The 17,511-nt window shown below is 37.0% G+C and overlaps 1 pseudogene; it reads right to left on the reverse strand.

Moving 5' to 3' along the window:
• The window catches only part of LOC135567207 (bone morphogenetic protein receptor type-2-like), a 29,759-nt pseudogene that overhangs the window by 1,654 nt on the left and 10,594 nt on the right, over window positions 1-17,511 (reverse strand).

Genomic DNA, 17,511 nt, shown 5'->3' on the forward strand with positions numbered 1-17,511 from the left:
TGGAACAATCAAATCCAGTAGAAAGTACCCACTCGGCCCCCAGCTGTCTGGAACCAGTAGAACCCAGTAGAAGGTACTTACGTGGGGTAGTACTCCATGACCAGAAGGTACTCCACTCGGCCCGGCCCCCAGCCGCCTGGGACCAGTAGAACCCAGTAGAAGGTACTTACGTGGGGTAGTACTCCATGACCAGAAGGTACCCCACTCGGCCCTCGGCCCCCAGCCGTCTGGGACCAGTAGAACCCAGTAGAAGGTACTTACGTGGGGTAGTACTCCATGACCAGAAGGTACTCCCTCGGCCCCTCGGCCCCCAGCCGTCTGGGACCAGTGGAACCAGTAGAAGGTACTTATGTGGGGTAGTACTCCATGACCAGAAGACTCCACTCGGCCCTCGGCCCCCAGCCGTCTAGAACAGTAGAACCCAGTAGAAGGTACCACGTGGGGGTAGTACTCCATGACCAGAAGGTACTCCACACGGCCCTCGGCCCCCAGCCGTTCGTGGCAGCGATGAAGTGTGCGATGTTGTCATGCTCCAGCAGGAGACAATAAATGGAACACTCGTTCAGGAAGTTCTGCCGATTGGCTGAGCTGAACACCTTCACAGCCACCTGTCGCTCGTCCAACAGAACCACAGAGCACCGGGCCGTACCGGCCTCGACCTATCAGCTGACAGAGAGAAAAAGAGGGAGAAGAAGGTTGAAAACACGACTGGATCTCAATTACATTTTGGTCCTCAAACCAATTCTCTCTATGTGCAGCTGTAGCAGCTGTGGTAGGTGTAGATGTGTAGTAGGTAGAATAGTTGTAGTAGGTGTAGATGTGTAGTAGGTGGAATAGTTGTAGTAGGTGTAGATGTGTAGTAGGTAGAATAGTTGTAGTAGGTGTAGATGTGTAGTAGGTGTAGATGTGTAGTAGGTAGAAGTTGTAGTAGGTGTAGATGTGTAGTAGCTGTAGATGTGTATAAGGTAGAATAGTTGTAGTAGGTGTAGATGTGTAGTAGGTTTAGATGTGTAGTAGGTAGAATAGCTGTAGTAGGTGTAGATGTGTAGTAGGTGTAGATGTGTAGTAGGTAGAATAGTTGTAGTAGGTAGAATAGTTGTAGTAGGTGTAGATGTGTAGTAGGTAGAGAAGTTGTAGTAGGTGTAGATGTGTAGTAGTTGTAGATGTGTATAAGGTAGAATAGTTGTAGTAGGTGTAGATGTGTAGTAGGTAGAATAGTTGTAGTAGGTGTAGATGTGTATAAGGTAGAATAGTTGTAGTAGGTGTAGATGTGTAGTAGGTAGAATAGTTGTAGTAGGTGTAGATGTGTATAAGGTATAATAGCTGTAGTAGGTGTAGATGTGTAGTAGGTAGAATAGTTGTAGTAGGTGTAGATGTGTAGTAGGTAGAATAGTTGTAGTAGGTGTAGATGTGTAGTAGGTGTAGATGTGTAGTAGGTAGAATAGTTGTAGTAGGTGTAGATGTGTATAAGGTAGAATAGCTGTAGTAGGTGTAGATGTGTAGTAGGTAGAATAGCTGTAGTAGGTGTAGATGTGTAGTAGGTGTAGATGTGTAGTAGGTAGAATAGTTGTAGTAGGTAGAATAGTTGTAGTAGTTGTAGATGTGTAGTAGGTAGAATAGCTGTAGTAGGTGTAGATGTGTAGTAGGTAGAAAAGTTGTAGTAGGTGTAGATGTGTATAAGGTAGAATAGTTGTAGTAGGTGTAGATGTGTAGTAGTTGTAGAATAGCTGTAGTAGGTGTAGATGTATAGTAGGTAGAATAGTTGTAGTAGGTGTAGATGTGTAGTAGGTAGAATAGTTGTAGTAGGTGTAGATGTGTAGTAGGTGTAGATGTGTATAAGGTAGAATAGTTGTAGTAGGTGTAGATGTGTAGTAGGTGTAGATGTGTATAAGGTAGAATAGCTGTAGTAGGTAGAATAGTTGTAGTAGGTGTAGATGTGTAGTAGGTAGAATAGTTGTAGTAGGTGTATGTGTATAAGGTAGAATAGTTGTAGTAGGTGTAGATGTGTAGTAGGTGTAGATGTGTAGTAGGTAGAATAGCTGTAGTAGGTGTAGATGTGTAGTAGTTGTAGATGTGTATAAGGTAGAATAGTTGTAGTAGGTGTAGATGTGTAGTAGTTGTAGAATAGCTGTAGTAGGTGTAGATGTGTAGTAGGTGTAGATGTGTATAAGGTAGAATAGTTGTAGTAGGTGTAGATGTGTAGTAGGTGTAGATGTGTATAAGGTAGAATAGCTGTAGTAGGTGTAGATGTGTAGTAGGTAGAATAGTTGTAGTAGGTGTAGATGTGTAGTAGGTAGAATAGTTGTAGTAGGTGTAGATGTGTAGTAGGTGTAGATGTGTAGTAGTTGTAGAATAGCTGTAGTAGTTGTAGATGTGTATAAGGTAGAATAGTTGTAGTAGGTGTAGATGTGTAGTAGGTAGAATAGTTGTAGTAGGTGTAGATGTGTAGTAGGTGTAGATGTGTATAAGGTAGAATAGTTGTAGTAGGTGCAGATGTGTAGTAGGTGTAGATGTGTATAAGGTAGAATAGTTGTAGTAGGTGTAGATGTGTAGTAGGTGTAGATGTGTAGTAGGTGTAGATGTGTAGTAGGTGTAGATGTGTAGTAGGTAGAATAGTTGTAGTAGGTGTAGATGTGTAGTAGTTGTAGATGTGTAGTAGGTAGAATAGTTGTAGTAGTTGTAGATGTGTAGTAGGTGTAGATGTGTATAAGGTAGAATAGTTGTAGTAGGTGTAGATGTGTAGTAGGTGTAGATGTGTATAAGGTAGAATAGTTGTAGTAGGTGTAGATGTGTAGTAGGTGTAGATGTGTACAAGGTAGAATAGTTGTAGATGTGTAGTAGGTAAAATAGTTGTAGTAGGTGTAGATGTGTAGTAGGTAGAATAGTTGTAGTAGGTGTAGATGTGTAGTAGTTGTAGATGTGTAGTAGTTGTAGATGTGTACAAGGTAGAATAGTTGTAGATGTGTAGTAGGTGTAGATGTGTAGTAGGTAGAATAGTTGTAGTAGGTGTAGATGTGTAGTAGGTAGAATAGATGTAGTAGGTAGAATAGTTGTAGTAGTTGTAGATGTGTAGTAGGTAGAATAGTTGTAGTAGGTGTAGATGTGTAGTAGGTAGAATAGTTGTAGTAGGTAGAATAGTTGTAGTAGTTGTAGATGTGTAGTAGGTAGAATAGTTGTAGTAGGTGTAGATGTGTAGTAGGTGTAGATGTGTACAAGGTAGAATAGTTGTAGATGTGTAGTAGGTGTAGATGTGTAGTAGGTAGAATAGTTGTAGTAGGTGTAGATGTGTAGTAGGTAGAATAGTTGTAGTAGTTGTAGATGTGTAGTAGGTAGAATAGTTGTAGTAGGTGTAGATGTGTAGTAGGTGTAGATGTGTAGTAGGTAGAATAGTTGTAGTAGGTAGAATAGTTGTAGTAGGTGTAGATGTGTAGTAGTTGTAGATGTGTAGTAGGTAGAATAGTTGTAGTAGGTGTAGATGTGTAGTAGTTGTAGATGTGTACAAGGTAGAATAGTTGTAGTAGGTAGAATAGTTGAAGTAGGTGTAGATGTGTAGTAGGTAGAATAGTTGTAGTAGCTGTAGATGTGTAGTAGGTAGAATAGTTGTAGTAGGTAGAATAGTTGTAGTAGGTGTAGATGTGTAGTAGGTGTAGATGTGTACAAGGTAGAATAGTTGTAGTAGGTAGAATAGTTGTAGTAGGTGTAGATGTGTAGTAGCTGTAGATGTGTATAAGGTAGAATAGTTGTAGTAGGTGTAGATGTGTAGTAGCTGTAGATGTGTATAAGGTAGAATAGTTGTAGTAGGTGTAGATGTGTAGTAGGTAGAATAGTTGTAGTAGGTGTAGATGTGTAGTAGGTAGAATAGTTGTAGTAGGTGTAGATGTGTAGTAGGTAGAATAGTTGTAGTAGGTGTAGATGTGTAGTAGGTAGAATAGTTGTAGTAGGTGTAGATGTGTATAAGGTAGAATAGTTGTAGTAGGTGTAGATGTGTATAAGGTAGAATAGTTGTAGTAGGTGTAGATGTGTATAAGGTAGAATAGCTGTAGTAGGTGTAGATGTGTAGTAGGTGTAGATGTGTATAAGGTAGAATAGCTGTAGTAGGTGTAGATGTGTAGTAGGTAGAATAGTTGTAGTAGGTGTAGATGTGTATAAGGTAGAATAGTTGTAGTAGGTAGAATAGTTGTAGTAGGTGTAGATGTGTATAAGGTAGAATAGTTGTAGTAGGTAGAATAGCTGTAGTAGGTGTAGATGTATAGTAGGTAGAATAGTTGTAGTAGGTGTAGATGTGTTTAAGGTAGAATAGCTGTAGTAGGTGTAGATGTGTATAAGGTAGAATAGTTGTAGTAGGTAGAATAGTTGTAGTAGGTGTAGATGTGTAGTAGGTAGAATAGTTGTAGTAGGTGTAGATGTGTAGTAGGTGTAGATGTGTAGTCGGTAGAATAGTTGTAGTAGTTGTAGATGTGTAGTAGGTAGAATAGTTGTAGTAGGTAGAATAGTTGTAGTAGGTGTAGATGTGTAGTAGGTGTAGATGTGTGAGTCGGTGGGAATAGTTGTAGTAGGTGTAGATGTGGTAAGGTGTAGATGTGTAGTGGTAGAATAGTTGTAGTAGGTGTAGATGTGTAGTAGGTAGAATAGTTGTAGTAGATGTGTAGTAGGTGTAGATGTGTAGTCGGTAGAATAGTTGTAGTAGGTGTAGATGTGTAGTAGGTGTAGATGTGTAGTGGGGTAGAATAGTTGTAGTAGTTGTAGATGTGTAGTAGTTGTAGATGTGTATAATTAGAATAGCTGTAGTAGGTGTAGATGTGTATAAGGTAGAATAGCTGTGGGGTGTAGATGTGTAGTAGTTGTAGATGTGTATAAGGTAGAATAGTTGTAGTAGGTGTAGATGTGTATAAGGTAGAATAGCTGTAGTAGGTGTAGATGTGTAGTAGGTGTAGATGTGTATAAGGTAGAATAGCTGTAGTAGGTGTAGATGTGTAGTAGGTGTAGATGTGTATAAGGTAGAATAGCTGTAGTAGGTGTAGATGTGTTTAAGGTAGAATAGTTGTAGTAGCTGTAGATGTGTAGTAGGTAGAATAGTTGTAGTAGGTGTAGATGTGTTTAAGGTAGAATAGTTGTAGTAGCTGTAGATGTGTAGTAGGTAGAATAGTTGTAGTAGGTAGAATAGTTGTAGTAGTTGTAGATGTGTATAAGGTAGAATAGTTGTAGTAGGTGTAGATGTGTTTAAGGTAGAATAGTTGTAGTAGCTGTAGATGTGTAGTAGGTAGAATAGTTGTAGTAGTTGTAGATGTGTAGTAGGTGTAGATGTGTATAAGGTAGAATAGCTGTAGTAGGTGTAGATGTGTAGTAGGTGTAGATGTGTTTAAGGTAGAATAGTTGTAGTAGCTGTAGATGTGTAGTAGGTAGAATAGTTGTAGTAGGTAGAATAGTTGTAGTAGTTGTAGATGTGTATAAGGTAGAATAGTTGTAGTAGGTGTAGATGTGTTTAAGGTAGAATAGTTGTAGTAGCTGTAGATGTGTAGTAGGTAGAATAGTTGTAGTAGTTGTAGATGTGTAGTAGGTGTAGATGTGTATAAGGTAGAATAGCTGTAGTAGGTGTAGATGTGTATAAGGTAGAATAGTTGTAGTAGGTAGAATAGTTGTAGTAGGTGTAGATGTGTAGTAGGTAGAATAGTTGTAGTAGGTGTAGATGTGTAGTAGGTGTAGATGTGTAGTCGGTAGAATAGTTGTAGTAGTTGTAGATGTGTAGTAGGTAGAATAGTTGTAGTAGGTAGAATAGTTGTAGTAGGTGTAGATGTGTAGTAGGTGTAGATGTGTAGTAGCTGTAGATGTGTATAAGGTAGAATAGTTGTAGTAGGTGTAGATGTGTAGTAGGTAGAATAGTTGTAGTAGGTGTAGATGTGTAGTAGGTAGAATAGTTGTAGTAGATGTGTAGTAGGTGTAGATGTGTAGTCGGTAGAATAGTTGTAGTAGGTGTAGATGTGTAGTAGGTAGAATAGTTGTAGTAGATGTGTAGTAGGTGTAGATGTGTATAAGGTAGAATAGCTGTAGTAGGTGTAGATGTGTAGTAGTTGTAGATGTGTATAAGGTAGAATAGTTGTAGTAGGTGTAGATGTGTATAAGGTAGAATAGCTGTAGTAGGTGTAGATGTGTAGTAGGTAGAATAGTTGTAGTAGATGTGTAGTAGGTGTAGATGTGTATAAGGTAGAATAGCTGTAGTAGGTGTAGATGTGTAGTAGTTGTAGATGTGTATAAGGTAGAATAGTTGTAGTAGGTGTAGATGTGTAGTAGGTAGAATAGTTGTAGTAGGTGTAGATGTGTAGTAGGTAGAATAGTTGTAGTAGGTGTAGATGTGTATAAGTAGAATAGCTGTAGTAGGTGTAGATGTATAGTAGGTAGAATAGTTGTAGTAGGTGTAGATGTGTAGTAGGTAGAATAGCTGTAGTAGGTGTAGATGTGTAGTAGTTGTAGATGTGTATAAGGTAGAATAGCTGTAGTAGGTGTAGATGTGTATAAGGTAGAATAGCTGTAGTAGGTGTAGATGTGTAGTAGTTGTAGATGTGTATAAGGTAGAATAGTTGTAGTAGGTGTAGATGTGTATAAGGTAGAATAGCTGTAGTAGGTGTAGATGTATAGTAGGTAGAATAGTTGTAGTAGGTGTAGATGTGTAGTAGGTGTAGATGTGTAGTAGGTAGAATAGTTGTAGTAGGTGTAGATGTGTAGTAGCTGTAGATGTGTATAAGGTAGAATAGGTGTAGTAGTTGTAGATGTGTAGTAGGTAGAATAGTTGTAGTAGGTGTAGATGTGTAGTAGGTGTAGATGTGTAGTAGGTAGAATAGTTGTAGTAGGTGTAGATGTGTAGTAGCTGTAGATGTGTATAAAGGTAGAATAGGTGTAGTAGTTGTAGATGTGTATAAGGTAGAATAGTTGTAGTAGGTGTAGATGTGTATAAGGTAGAATAGTTGTAGTAGGTGTAGATGTGTAGTAGGTGTAGATGTGTAGTAGTTGTAGATGTGTACAAGGTAGAATAGTTGTAGTAGGTAGAATAGTTGAAGTAGGTGTAGATGTGTAGTAGGTGTAGATGTGCCAAGTTGTAGATATGTACAAGGTAGAATAGTTGTAGTAGGTAGAATAGTTGAAGTAGGTGTAGAAATGTGTAGTAGGTAGAATAGTTGTAGTAGGTGTAGATGTGTAGTAGGTAGAATAGTTGTAGTAGGTGTAGATGTGTAGTAGGTGTAGATGTGTATAAGGTAGAATAGTTGTAGTAGGTGTAGATGTGTAGTAGGTGTAGATGTGTACAAGGTAGAATGTTGTAGTAGGTAGAATTAGTTGTAGTAGTGTAGGTGTGTTAAGTAGGAGAAATATTTTAGTAGGTAGAATAGTTGTAGTAGGTGTAGATGTGTAGTAGGTGTAGATGTGTAGTAGGTGTAGATGTGTACAAGGTAGAATAGTTGTAGTAGGTGTAGATGTGTAGTAGCTGTAGATGTGTATAAGGTAGAATAGTTGTAGTAGGTGTAGATGTGTAGTAGCTGTAGATGTGTATAAGGTAGAATAGTTGTAGTAGGTGTAGATGTGTAGTAGGTAGAATAGTTGTAGTAGGTGTAGATGTGTAGTAGGTAGAATAGTTGTAGTAGGTGTAGATGTGTAGTAGGTAGAATAGTTGTAGTAGGTGTAGATGTGTAGTAGGTAGAATAGTTGTAGTAGGTGTAGATGTGTAGTAGGTAGAATAGTTGTAGTAGGTGTAGATGTGTATAAGGTAGAATAGTTGTAGTAGGTGTAGATGTGTATAAGGTAGAATAGTTGTAGTAGGTGTAGATGTGTATAAGGTAGAATAGTTGTAGTAGGTGTAGATGTGTATAAGGTAGAATAGCTGTAGTAGGTGTAGATGTGTAGTAGGTGTAGATGTGTATAAGGTAGAATAGCTGTAGTAGGTGTAGATGTGTAGTAGGTAGAATAGTTGTAGTAGGTGTAGATGTGTATAAGGTAGAATAGTTGTAGTAGGTAGAATAGTTGTAGTAGGTGTAGATGTGTACTAGGTAGAATAGCTGTAGTAGGTGTAGATGTATAGTAGGTAGAATAGTTGTAGTAGGTGTAGATGTGTTTAAGGTAGAATAGCTGTAGTAGGTGTAGATGTGTATAAGGTAGAATAGTTGTAGTAGGTAGAATAGTTGTAGTAGGTGTAGATGTGTAGTAGGTAGAATAGTTGTAGTAGGTGTAGATGTGTAGTAGGTGTAGATGTGTAGTAGGTAGAATAGTTGTAGTAGGTGTAGATGTGTAGTAGCTGTAGATGTGTATAAGGTAGAATAGGTGTAGTAGTTGTAGATGTGTATAAGGTAGAATAGTTGTAGTAGGTGTAGATGTGTAGTAGGTGTAGATGTGTAGTAGCTGTAGATGTGTATAAGGTAGAATAGTTGTAGTAGGTGTAGATGTGTAGTAGGTAGAATAGTTGTAGTAGGTGTAGATGTGTAGTAGGTAGAATAGTTGTAGTAGATGTGTAGTAGGTGTAGATGTGTAGTCGGTAGAATAGTTGTAGTAGGTGTAGATGTGTAGTAGGTGTAGATGTGTAGTCGGTAGAATAGTTGTAGTAGTTGTAGATGTGTAGTAGTTGTAGATGTGTATAAGGTAGAATAGTTGTAGTAGGTGTAGATGTGTATAAGTAGAATAGCTGTAGTAGGTGTAGATGTGTAGTAGTTGTAGATGTGTATAAGGTAGAATAGCTGTAGTAGGTGTAGATGTGTAGTAGTTGTAGATGTGTATAAGGTAGAATAGTTGTAGTAGGTGTAGATGTGTATAAGGTAGAATAGCTGTAGTAGGTGTAGATGTATAGTAGGTAGAATAGTTGTAGTAGGTGTAGATGTGTAGTAGGTGTAGATGTGTAGTAGGTAGAATAGTTGTAGTAGGTGTAGATGTGTAGTAGCTGTAGATGTGTATAAGGTAGAATAGGTGTAGTAGTTGTAGATGTGTAGTAGGTAGAATAGTTGTAGTAGGTGTAGATGTGTAGTAGGTGTAGATGTGTAGTAGGTAGAATAGTTGTAGTAGGTGTAGATGTGTAGTAGCTGTAGATGTGTATAAGGTAGAATAGGTGTAGTAGTTGTAGATGTGTATAAGGTAGAATAGTTGTAGTAGGTGTAGATGTGTATAAGGTAGAATAGTTGTAGTAGGTGTAGATGTGTAGTAGTTGTAGATGTGTACAAGGTAGAATAGTTGTAGTAGGTAGAATAGTTGAAGTAGGTGTAGATGTGTAGTAGGTGTAGATGTGTAGTAGTTGTAGATGTGTACAAGGTAGAATAGTTGTAGTAGGTAGAATAGTTGAAGTAGGTGTAGATGTGTAGTAGGTAGAATAGTTGTAGTAGGTGTAGATGTGTAGTAGGTAGAATAGTTGTAGTAGGTGTAGATGTGTAGTAGGTGTAGATGTGTATAAGGTAGAATAGTTGTAGTAGGTGTAGATGTGTAGTAGGTGTAGATGTGTACAAGGTAGAATAGTTGTAGTAGGTAGAATAGTTGAAGTAGGTGTAGATGTGTAGTAGGTAGAATAGTTGTAGTAGGTGTAGATGTGTAGTAGGTAGAATAGTTGTAGTAGGTAGAATAGTTGTAGTAGGTGTAGATGTGTAGTAGGTGTAGATGTGTAGTAGGTGTAGATGTGTACAAGGTAGCATAGTTGTAGTAGGTGTAGATGTGTAGTAGCTGTAGATGTGTATAAGGTAGAATAGTTGTAGTAGGTGTAGATGTGTAGTAGCTGTAGATGTGTATAAGGTAGAATAGTTGTAGTAGGTGTAGATGTGTAGTAGGTAGAATAGTTGTAGTAGGTGTAGATGTGTAGTAGGTAGAATAGTTGTAGTAGGTGTAGATGTGTAGTAGGTAGAATAGTTGTAGTAGGTGTAGATGTGTAGTAGGTAGAATAGTTGTAGTAGGTGTAGATGTGTAGTAGGTAGAATAGTTGTAGTAGGTGTAGATGTGTATAAGGTAGAATAGTTGTAGTAGGTGTAGATGTGTATAAGGTAGAATAGTTGTAGTAGGTGTAGATGTGTATAAGGTAGAATAGTTGTAGTAGGTGTAGATGTGTATAAGGTAGAATAGCTGTAGTAGGTGTAGATGTGTAGTAGGTGTAGATGTGTATAAGGTAGAATAGCTGTAGTAGGTGTAGATGTGTAGTAGGTAGAATAGTTGTAGTAGGTGTAGATGTGTATAAGGTAGAATAGTTGTAGTAGGTAGAATAGTTGTAGTAGGTGTAGATGTGTACTAGGTAGAATAGCTGTAGTAGGTGTAGATGTATAGTAGGTAGAATAGTTGTAGTAGGTGTAGATGTGTTTAAGGTAGAATAGCTGTAGTAGGTGTAGATGTGTATAAGGTAGAATAGTTGTAGTAGGTAGAATAGTTGTAGTAGGTGTAGATGTGTAGTAGGTAGAATAGTTGTAGTAGGTGTAGATGTGTAGTAGGTGTAGATGTGTATGGGTAGAATAGTTGTAGTAGTTGTAGATGTGTAGTAGGTGAATAGTTGTAGTAGGTAGAATAGTTGTAGTAGGTGTAGATGTGTAGTAGGTGTAGATGTGTAGTCGGTAGAATAGTTGTAGTAGGTGTAGATGTGTAGTAGGTGTAGATGTGTAGTAGGTAGAATAGTTGTAGTAGGTGTAGATGTGTAGTAGGTAGAATAGTTGTAGTAGATGTGTAGTAGGTGTAGATGTGTAGTCGGTAGAATAGTTGTAGTAGGTGTAGATGTGTAGTAGGTGTAGATGTGTAGTCGGTAGAATAGTTGTAGTAGTTGTAGATGTGTATAAGGTAGAATAGCTGTAGTAGGTGTAGATGTGTATAAGGTAGAATAGCTGTAGTAGGTGTAGATGTGTAGTAGTTGTAGATGTGTATAAGGTAGAATAGTTGTAGTAGGTGTAGATGTGTATAAGGTAGAATAGCTGTAGTAGGTGTAGATGTGTAGTAGGTGTAGATGTGTATAAGGTAGAATAGCTGTAGTAGGTGTAGATGTGTAGTAGGTAGAATAGTTGTAGTAGGTGTAGATGTGTATAAGGTAGAATAGTTGTAGTAGGTAGAATAGTTGTAGTAGGTGTAGATGTGTACTAGGTAGAATAGCTGTAGTAGGTGTAGATGTATAGTAGGTAGAATAGTTGTAGTAGGTAGAATAGTTGTAGTAGTTGTAGATGTGTATAAGGTAGAATAGTTGTAGTAGGTGTAGATGTGTTTAAGGTAGAATAGTAGTAGTAGCTGTAGATGTGTAGTAGGTAGAATAGTTGTAGTAGGTAGAATGGTTGTAGTAGGTGTAGATGTGTAGTAGGTAGAATAGTTGTAGTAGTTGTAGATGTGTAGTAGGTGTAGATGTGTATAAGGTAGAATAGCTGTAGTAGGTGTAGATGTGTATAAGGTAGAATAGTTGTAGTAGGTAGAATAGTTGTAGTAGGTGTAGATGTGTAGTCGGTAGAATAGTTGTAGTAGTTGTAGATGTGTAGTAGGTAGAATAGTTGTAGTAGGTAGAATAGTTGTAGTAGGTGTAGATGTGTAGTAGGTGTAGATGTGTAGTCGGGGTAGAATAGTTTGTAGTAGGTGTAGATGTGTAGTAGGTGTGAGATGTGTAGTAGGTAGAATAGTTGTAGTAGGTGTAGATGTGTAGTAGGTAGAATAGTTGTAGTAGATGTGTAGTAGGTGTAGATGTGTAGTCGGTAGAATAGTTGTAGTAGGTGTAGATGTGTAGTAGGTGTAGATGTGTAGTCGGTAGAATAGTTGTAGTAGTTGTAGATGTGTGTATAGTAGGTAGAATAGTTGTAGTAGTTGTAGATGTGTAGTAGTTGTAGATGTAGTAGGTAGAATAGTTGTAGTAGGTGTAGATGTGTAGTAGGTAGAATAGTTGTAGTAGATGTGTAGTAGGTGTAGATGTGTAGTCGGGTAGAATAGTTGTAGTAGGTGTAGATGTGTAGTAGGTGTAGATGTGTAGTCGGTAGAATAGTTGTAGTAGTTGTAGATGTGTATAAGGTAGAATAGCTGTAGTAGGTGTAGATGTGTAGTAGTTGTAGATGTGTATAAGGTAGAATAGTTGTAGTAGGTGTAGATGTGTATAAGGTAGAATAGCTGTAGTAGGTGTAGATGTATAGTAGGTAGAATAGTTGTAGTAGGTGTAGATGTGTAGTAGGTGTAGATGTGTAGTAGGTAGAATAGTTGTAGTAGGTGTAGATGTGTAGTAGCTGTAGATGTGTATAAGGTAGAATAGCTGTAGTAGGTGTAGATGTGTAGTAGGTAGAATAGTTGTAGTAGGTGTAGATGTGTAGTAGGTGTAGATGTGCATAAGGTAGAATAGCTGTAGTAGGTGTAGATGTGTAGTAGGTAGAATAGTTGTAGTAGGTGTAGATGTGTATAAGGTAGAATAGTTGTAGTAGGTAGAATAGTTGTAGTAGGTGTAGATGTGTACTAGGTAGAATAGCTGTAGTAGGTGTAGATGTATAGTAGGTAGAATAGTTGTAGTAGGTAGAATAGTTGTAGTAGTTGTAGATGTGTATAAGGTAGAATAGTTGTAGTAGGTGTAGATGTGTTTAAGGTAGAATAGTTGTAGTAGCTGTAGATGTGTAGTAGGTGTAGATGTGTATAAGGTAGAATAGCTGTAGTAGGTGTAGATGTGTATAAGGTAGAATAGTTGTAGTAGGTAGAATAGTTGTAGTAGGTGTAGATGTGTAGTAGGTAGAATAGTTGTAGTAGGTGTAGATGTGTAGTAGGTGTAGATGTGTAGTCGGTAGAATAGTTGTAGTAGTTGTAGATGTGTAGTAGGTAGAATAGTTGTAGTAGGTAGAATAGTTGTAGTAGGTGTAGATGTGTAGTAGGTGTAGATGTGTAGTCGGTAGAATAGTTGTAGTAGGTGTAGATGTGTAGTAGGTGTAGATGTGTAGTAGGTAGAATAGTTGTAGTAGGTGTAGATGTGTAGTAGGTAGAATAGTTGTAGTAGATGTGTAGTAGGTGTAGATGTGTAGTCGGTAGAATAGTTGTAGTAGGTGTAGATGTGTAGTAGGTGTAGATGTGTAGTCGGTAGAATAGTTGTAGTAGTTGTAGATGTGTATAAGGTAGAATAGCTGTAGTAGGTGTAGATGTGTATAAGGTAGAATAGCTGTAGTAGGTGTAGATGTGTAGTAGTTGTAGATGTGTATAAGGTAGAATAGTTGTAGTAGGTGTAGATGTGTATAAGGTAGAATAGCTGTAGTAGGTGTAGATGTGTAGTAGGTGTAGATGTGTATAAGGTAGAATAGCTGTAGTAGGTGTAGATGTGTAGTAGGTAGAATAGTTGTAGTAGGTGTAGATGTGTATAAGGTAGAATAGTTGTAGTAGGTAGAATAGTTGTAGTAGGTGTAGATGTGTACTAGGTAGAATAGCTGTAGTAGGTGTAGATGTATAGTAGGTAGAATAGTTGTAGTAGGTAGAATAGTTGTAGTAGTTGTAGATGTGTATAAGGTAGAATAGTTGTAGTAGGTGTAGATGTGTTTAAGGTAGAATAGTTGTAGTAGCTGTAGATGTGTAGTAGGTAGAATAGTTGTAGTAGGTAGAATAGTTGTAGTAGGTGTAGATGTGTAGTAGGTAGAATAGTTGTAGTAGTTGTAGATGTGTAGTAGGTGTAGATGTGTATAAGGTAGAATAGCTGTAGTAGGTGTAGATGTGTATAAGGTAGAATAGTTGTAGTAGGTAGAATAGTTGTAGTAGGTGTAGATGTGTAGTCGGTAGAATAGTTGTAGTAGTTGTAGATGTGTAGTAGGTAGAATAGTTGTAGTAGGTAGAATAGTTGTAGTAGGTGTAGATGTGTAGTAGGTGTAGATGTGTAGTCGGTAGAATAGTTGTAGTAGGTGTAGATGTGTAGTCGGTAGAATAGTTGTAGTAGTTGTAGATGTGTAGTAGGTAGAATAGTTGTAGTAGGTAGAATAGTTGTAGTAGGTGTAGATGTGTAGTAGGTGTAGATGTGTAGTCGGTAGAATAGTTGTAGTAGGTGTAGATGTGTAGTAGGTGTAGATGTGTAGTAGGTAGAATAGTTGTAGTAGGTGTAGATGTGTAGTAGGTAGAATAGTTGTAGTAGATGTGTAGTAGGTGTAGATGTGTAGTCGGTAGAATAGTTGTAGTAGGTGTAGATGTGTAGTAGGTGTAGATGTGTAGTCGGTAGAATAGTTGTAGTAGTTGTAGATGTGTAGTAGGTAGAATAGTTGTAGTAGTTGTAGATGTGTAGTAGTTGTAGATGTGTAGTAGGTAGAATAGTTGTAGTAGGTGTAGATGTGTAGTAGGTAGAATAGTTGTAGTAGATGTGTAGTAGGTGTAGATGTGTAGTCGGTAGAATAGTTGTAGTAGGTGTAGATGTGTAGTAGGTGTAGATGTGTAGTCGGTAGAATAGTTGTAGTAGTTGTAGATGTGTATAAGGTAGAATAGCTGTAGTAGGTGTAGATGTGTATAAGGTAGAATAGCTGTAGTAGGTGTAGATGTGTAGTAGTTGTAGATGTGTATAAGGTAGAATAGTTGTAGTAGGTGTAGATGTGTATAAGGTAGAATAGCTGTAGTAGGTGTAGATGTATAGTAGGTAGAATAGTTGTAGTAGGTGTAGATGTGTAGTAGGTGTAGATGTGTAGTAGGTAGAATAGTTGTAGTAGGTGTAGATGTGTAGTAGCTGTAGATGTGTATAAGGTAGAATAGCTGTAGTAGGTGTAGATGTGTAGTAGGTAGAATAGTTGTAGTAGGTGTAGATGTGTAGTAGGTGTAGATGTGCATAAGGTAGAATAGCTGTAGTAGGTGTAGATGTGTAGTAGGTAGAATAGTTGTAGTAGGTGTAGATGTGTATAAGGTAGAATAGTTGTAGTAGGTAGAATAGTTGTAGTAGGTGTAGATGTGTACTAGGTAGAATAGCTGTAGTAGGTGTAGATGTATAGTAGGTAGAATAGTTGTAGTAGGTAGAATAGTTGTAGTAGTTGTAGATGTGTATAAGGTAGAATAGTTGTAGTAGGTGTAGATGTGTTTAAGGTAGAATAGTTGTAGTAGCTGTAGATGTGTAGTAGGTGTAATAACTGTAATAACTGTAATAACTGTAGTAACTGTAATAACTGTAGTAACTGTAATAACTGTAGTAGCTGTAATAACTGTAGTAACTGTAGTAGCTGTAGTAGCTGTAATAACTGTAGTAACTGTAGTAACTGTAATAACTGTAGTAGCTGTAATAACTGTAGTAGCTGTAATAACTGTAGTAGCTGTAATAACTGTAGTAGCTGTAATAACTGTAGTAGCTGTAATAACTGTAGTAGCTGTAATACCTGTAGTAACTGTAATAACTGTAATAACTGTAGTAGCTGTAATAACTGTAGTAGCTGTAGTAGCTGTAGTAGCTGTAGTAACTGTAATAACTGTAGTAGCTGTAATAACTGTAGTAACTGTAATAACTGTAGTAACTGTAATAACTGTAGTAGCTGTAGTAACTGTAATAACTGTAGTAACTGTAATAACTGTAGTAGCTGTAGTAACTGTAGTAACTGTAATAACTGTAGTAACTGTAGTAGCTGTAATAACTGTAATAACTGTAGTAGCTGTAATAACTGTAGTAGCTGTAATAACTGTAGTAACTGTAGTAGCTGTAATAACTGTAATAACTGTAGTAGCTGTAATAACTGTAGTAGCTGTAATAACTGTAGTAACTGTAGTAGCTGTAGTAGCTGTAATAACTGTAATAACTGTAGTAACTGTAATAACTGTAGTAACTGTAGTAGCTGTAATAACTGTAGTAGCTGTAATAACTGTAATAACTGTAGTAGCTGTAATAACTGTAGTAGCTGTAATAACTGTAGTAACTGTAGTAGCTGTAGTAGCTGTAATAACTGTAATAACTGTAGTAACTGTAGTAGCTGTAATAACTGTAATAACTGTAGTAACTGTAGTAGCTGTAATAACTGTAATAACTGTAGTAGCTGTAATAACTGTAGTAACTGTAATAACTATAATAACTGTAGTAGCTGTAGCTGCTGTAATAACTGTAATAACTGTAGTAACTGTAGTAGCTGTAATAACTGTAGTAACTGTAGTAACTGTAATAACTATAATAACTGTAGTAACTGTAGCTGCTGTAATAACTGTAATAACTGTAGTAGCTGTAGTAGCTGTAATAACTGTAATAACTGTAGTAGCTGTAATAACTGTAGTAACTGTAATAACTGTAGTAGCTGTAATAACTGTAGTAACTGTAGTAGCTGTAATAACTGTAATAACTGTAGTAACTGTAGTAGCTGTAATAACTGTAGTAGCTGTAATAACTGTAGTAACTGTAATAACTATAATAACTGTAGTAGCTGTAATAACTGTAGTAGCTGTAATAACTGTAGTAACTGTAGTAGCTGTAATAACTGTAGTAGCTGTAATAACTGTAGTAACTGTAGTAGCTGTAGTAGCTGTAATAACTGTAATAACTATAATAACTGTAGTAGCTGTAATAACTGTAGTAGCTATAATAACTGTAGTAACTATAATAACTGTAGTAGCTGTAATAACTGTAGTAGCTGTAGTAACTGTAGTAGCTGTAATAACTGTAATAACTGTAGTAGCTGTAGTAGCTGTAATAACTAGTAACTGTAGTAACTGTAATAACTGTAGTAGCTGTAGTAGCTGTAATACCTGTAGTAACTGTAGTAACTGTAATAACTGTAGTAGCTGTAGTAGCTGTAATAACTGTAGTAACTGTAGTAACTGTAATAGCTGTAATAACTGTAGTAGCTGTAATAACTGTAGTAGCTGTAATAACTGTAGTAGCTGTAGTAACTGTAGTAACTGTAATAACTGTAGTAGCTGTAGTAGCTGTAGTAACTGTAGTAGCTGTAATAACTGTAGTAGCTGTAGTAGCTGTAGTAGCTGTAATAACTGTAGTAGCTGTAATAACTGTAGTAGCTGTAGTAACTGTAATAGCTGTAGTAGCTGTAATAACTGTAGTAGCTGTAATAACTGTAGTAACTGTAGTAGCTGTAATAACTGTAGTAACTGTAGTAGCTGTAATAACTGTAGTAACTGTAGTAGCTGTAATAACTGTAGTAACTGTAGTAACTGTAGTAGCTGTAATAACTGTAGTAACTGTAATAACTGTAGTAACTGTAGTAGCTGTAATAACTGTAGTAGCTGTAGTAGCTGTAATAACTGTAGTAACTGTAGTAACTGTAGTAGCTGTAATAACTGTAGTAACTGTAATACCTGTAGTAGCTGTAATAACTGTAGTAACTGTAGTAGCTGTAATAACTGTAGTAGCTGTAGTAGCTGTAATAACTATAATAACTGTAGTAGCTGTAATACCTGTAGTAACTGTAATAACTGTAGTAGCTGTAGTAGCTGTAATAACTGTAGTAACTGTAGTAACTATAATAACTGTAGTAACTGTAGTAGCTGTAGTAGCTGTAATACCTGTAGTAACTGTAATAACTGTAGTAGCTGTAATAACTGTAGTAACTGTAATACCTGTAGTAACTGTAATACCTGTAGTAACTGTAATAACTGTAGTAACTGTAATACCTGTAGTAACTGTAATTA

Source organism: Oncorhynchus nerka, unplaced genomic scaffold, assembly GCF_034236695.1.
Source record: "Oncorhynchus nerka isolate Pitt River unplaced genomic scaffold, Oner_Uvic_2.0 unplaced_scaffold_2372, whole genome shotgun sequence".
NCBI classification, from domain to species: Eukaryota; Metazoa; Chordata; class Actinopteri; order Salmoniformes; family Salmonidae; genus Oncorhynchus; species Oncorhynchus nerka.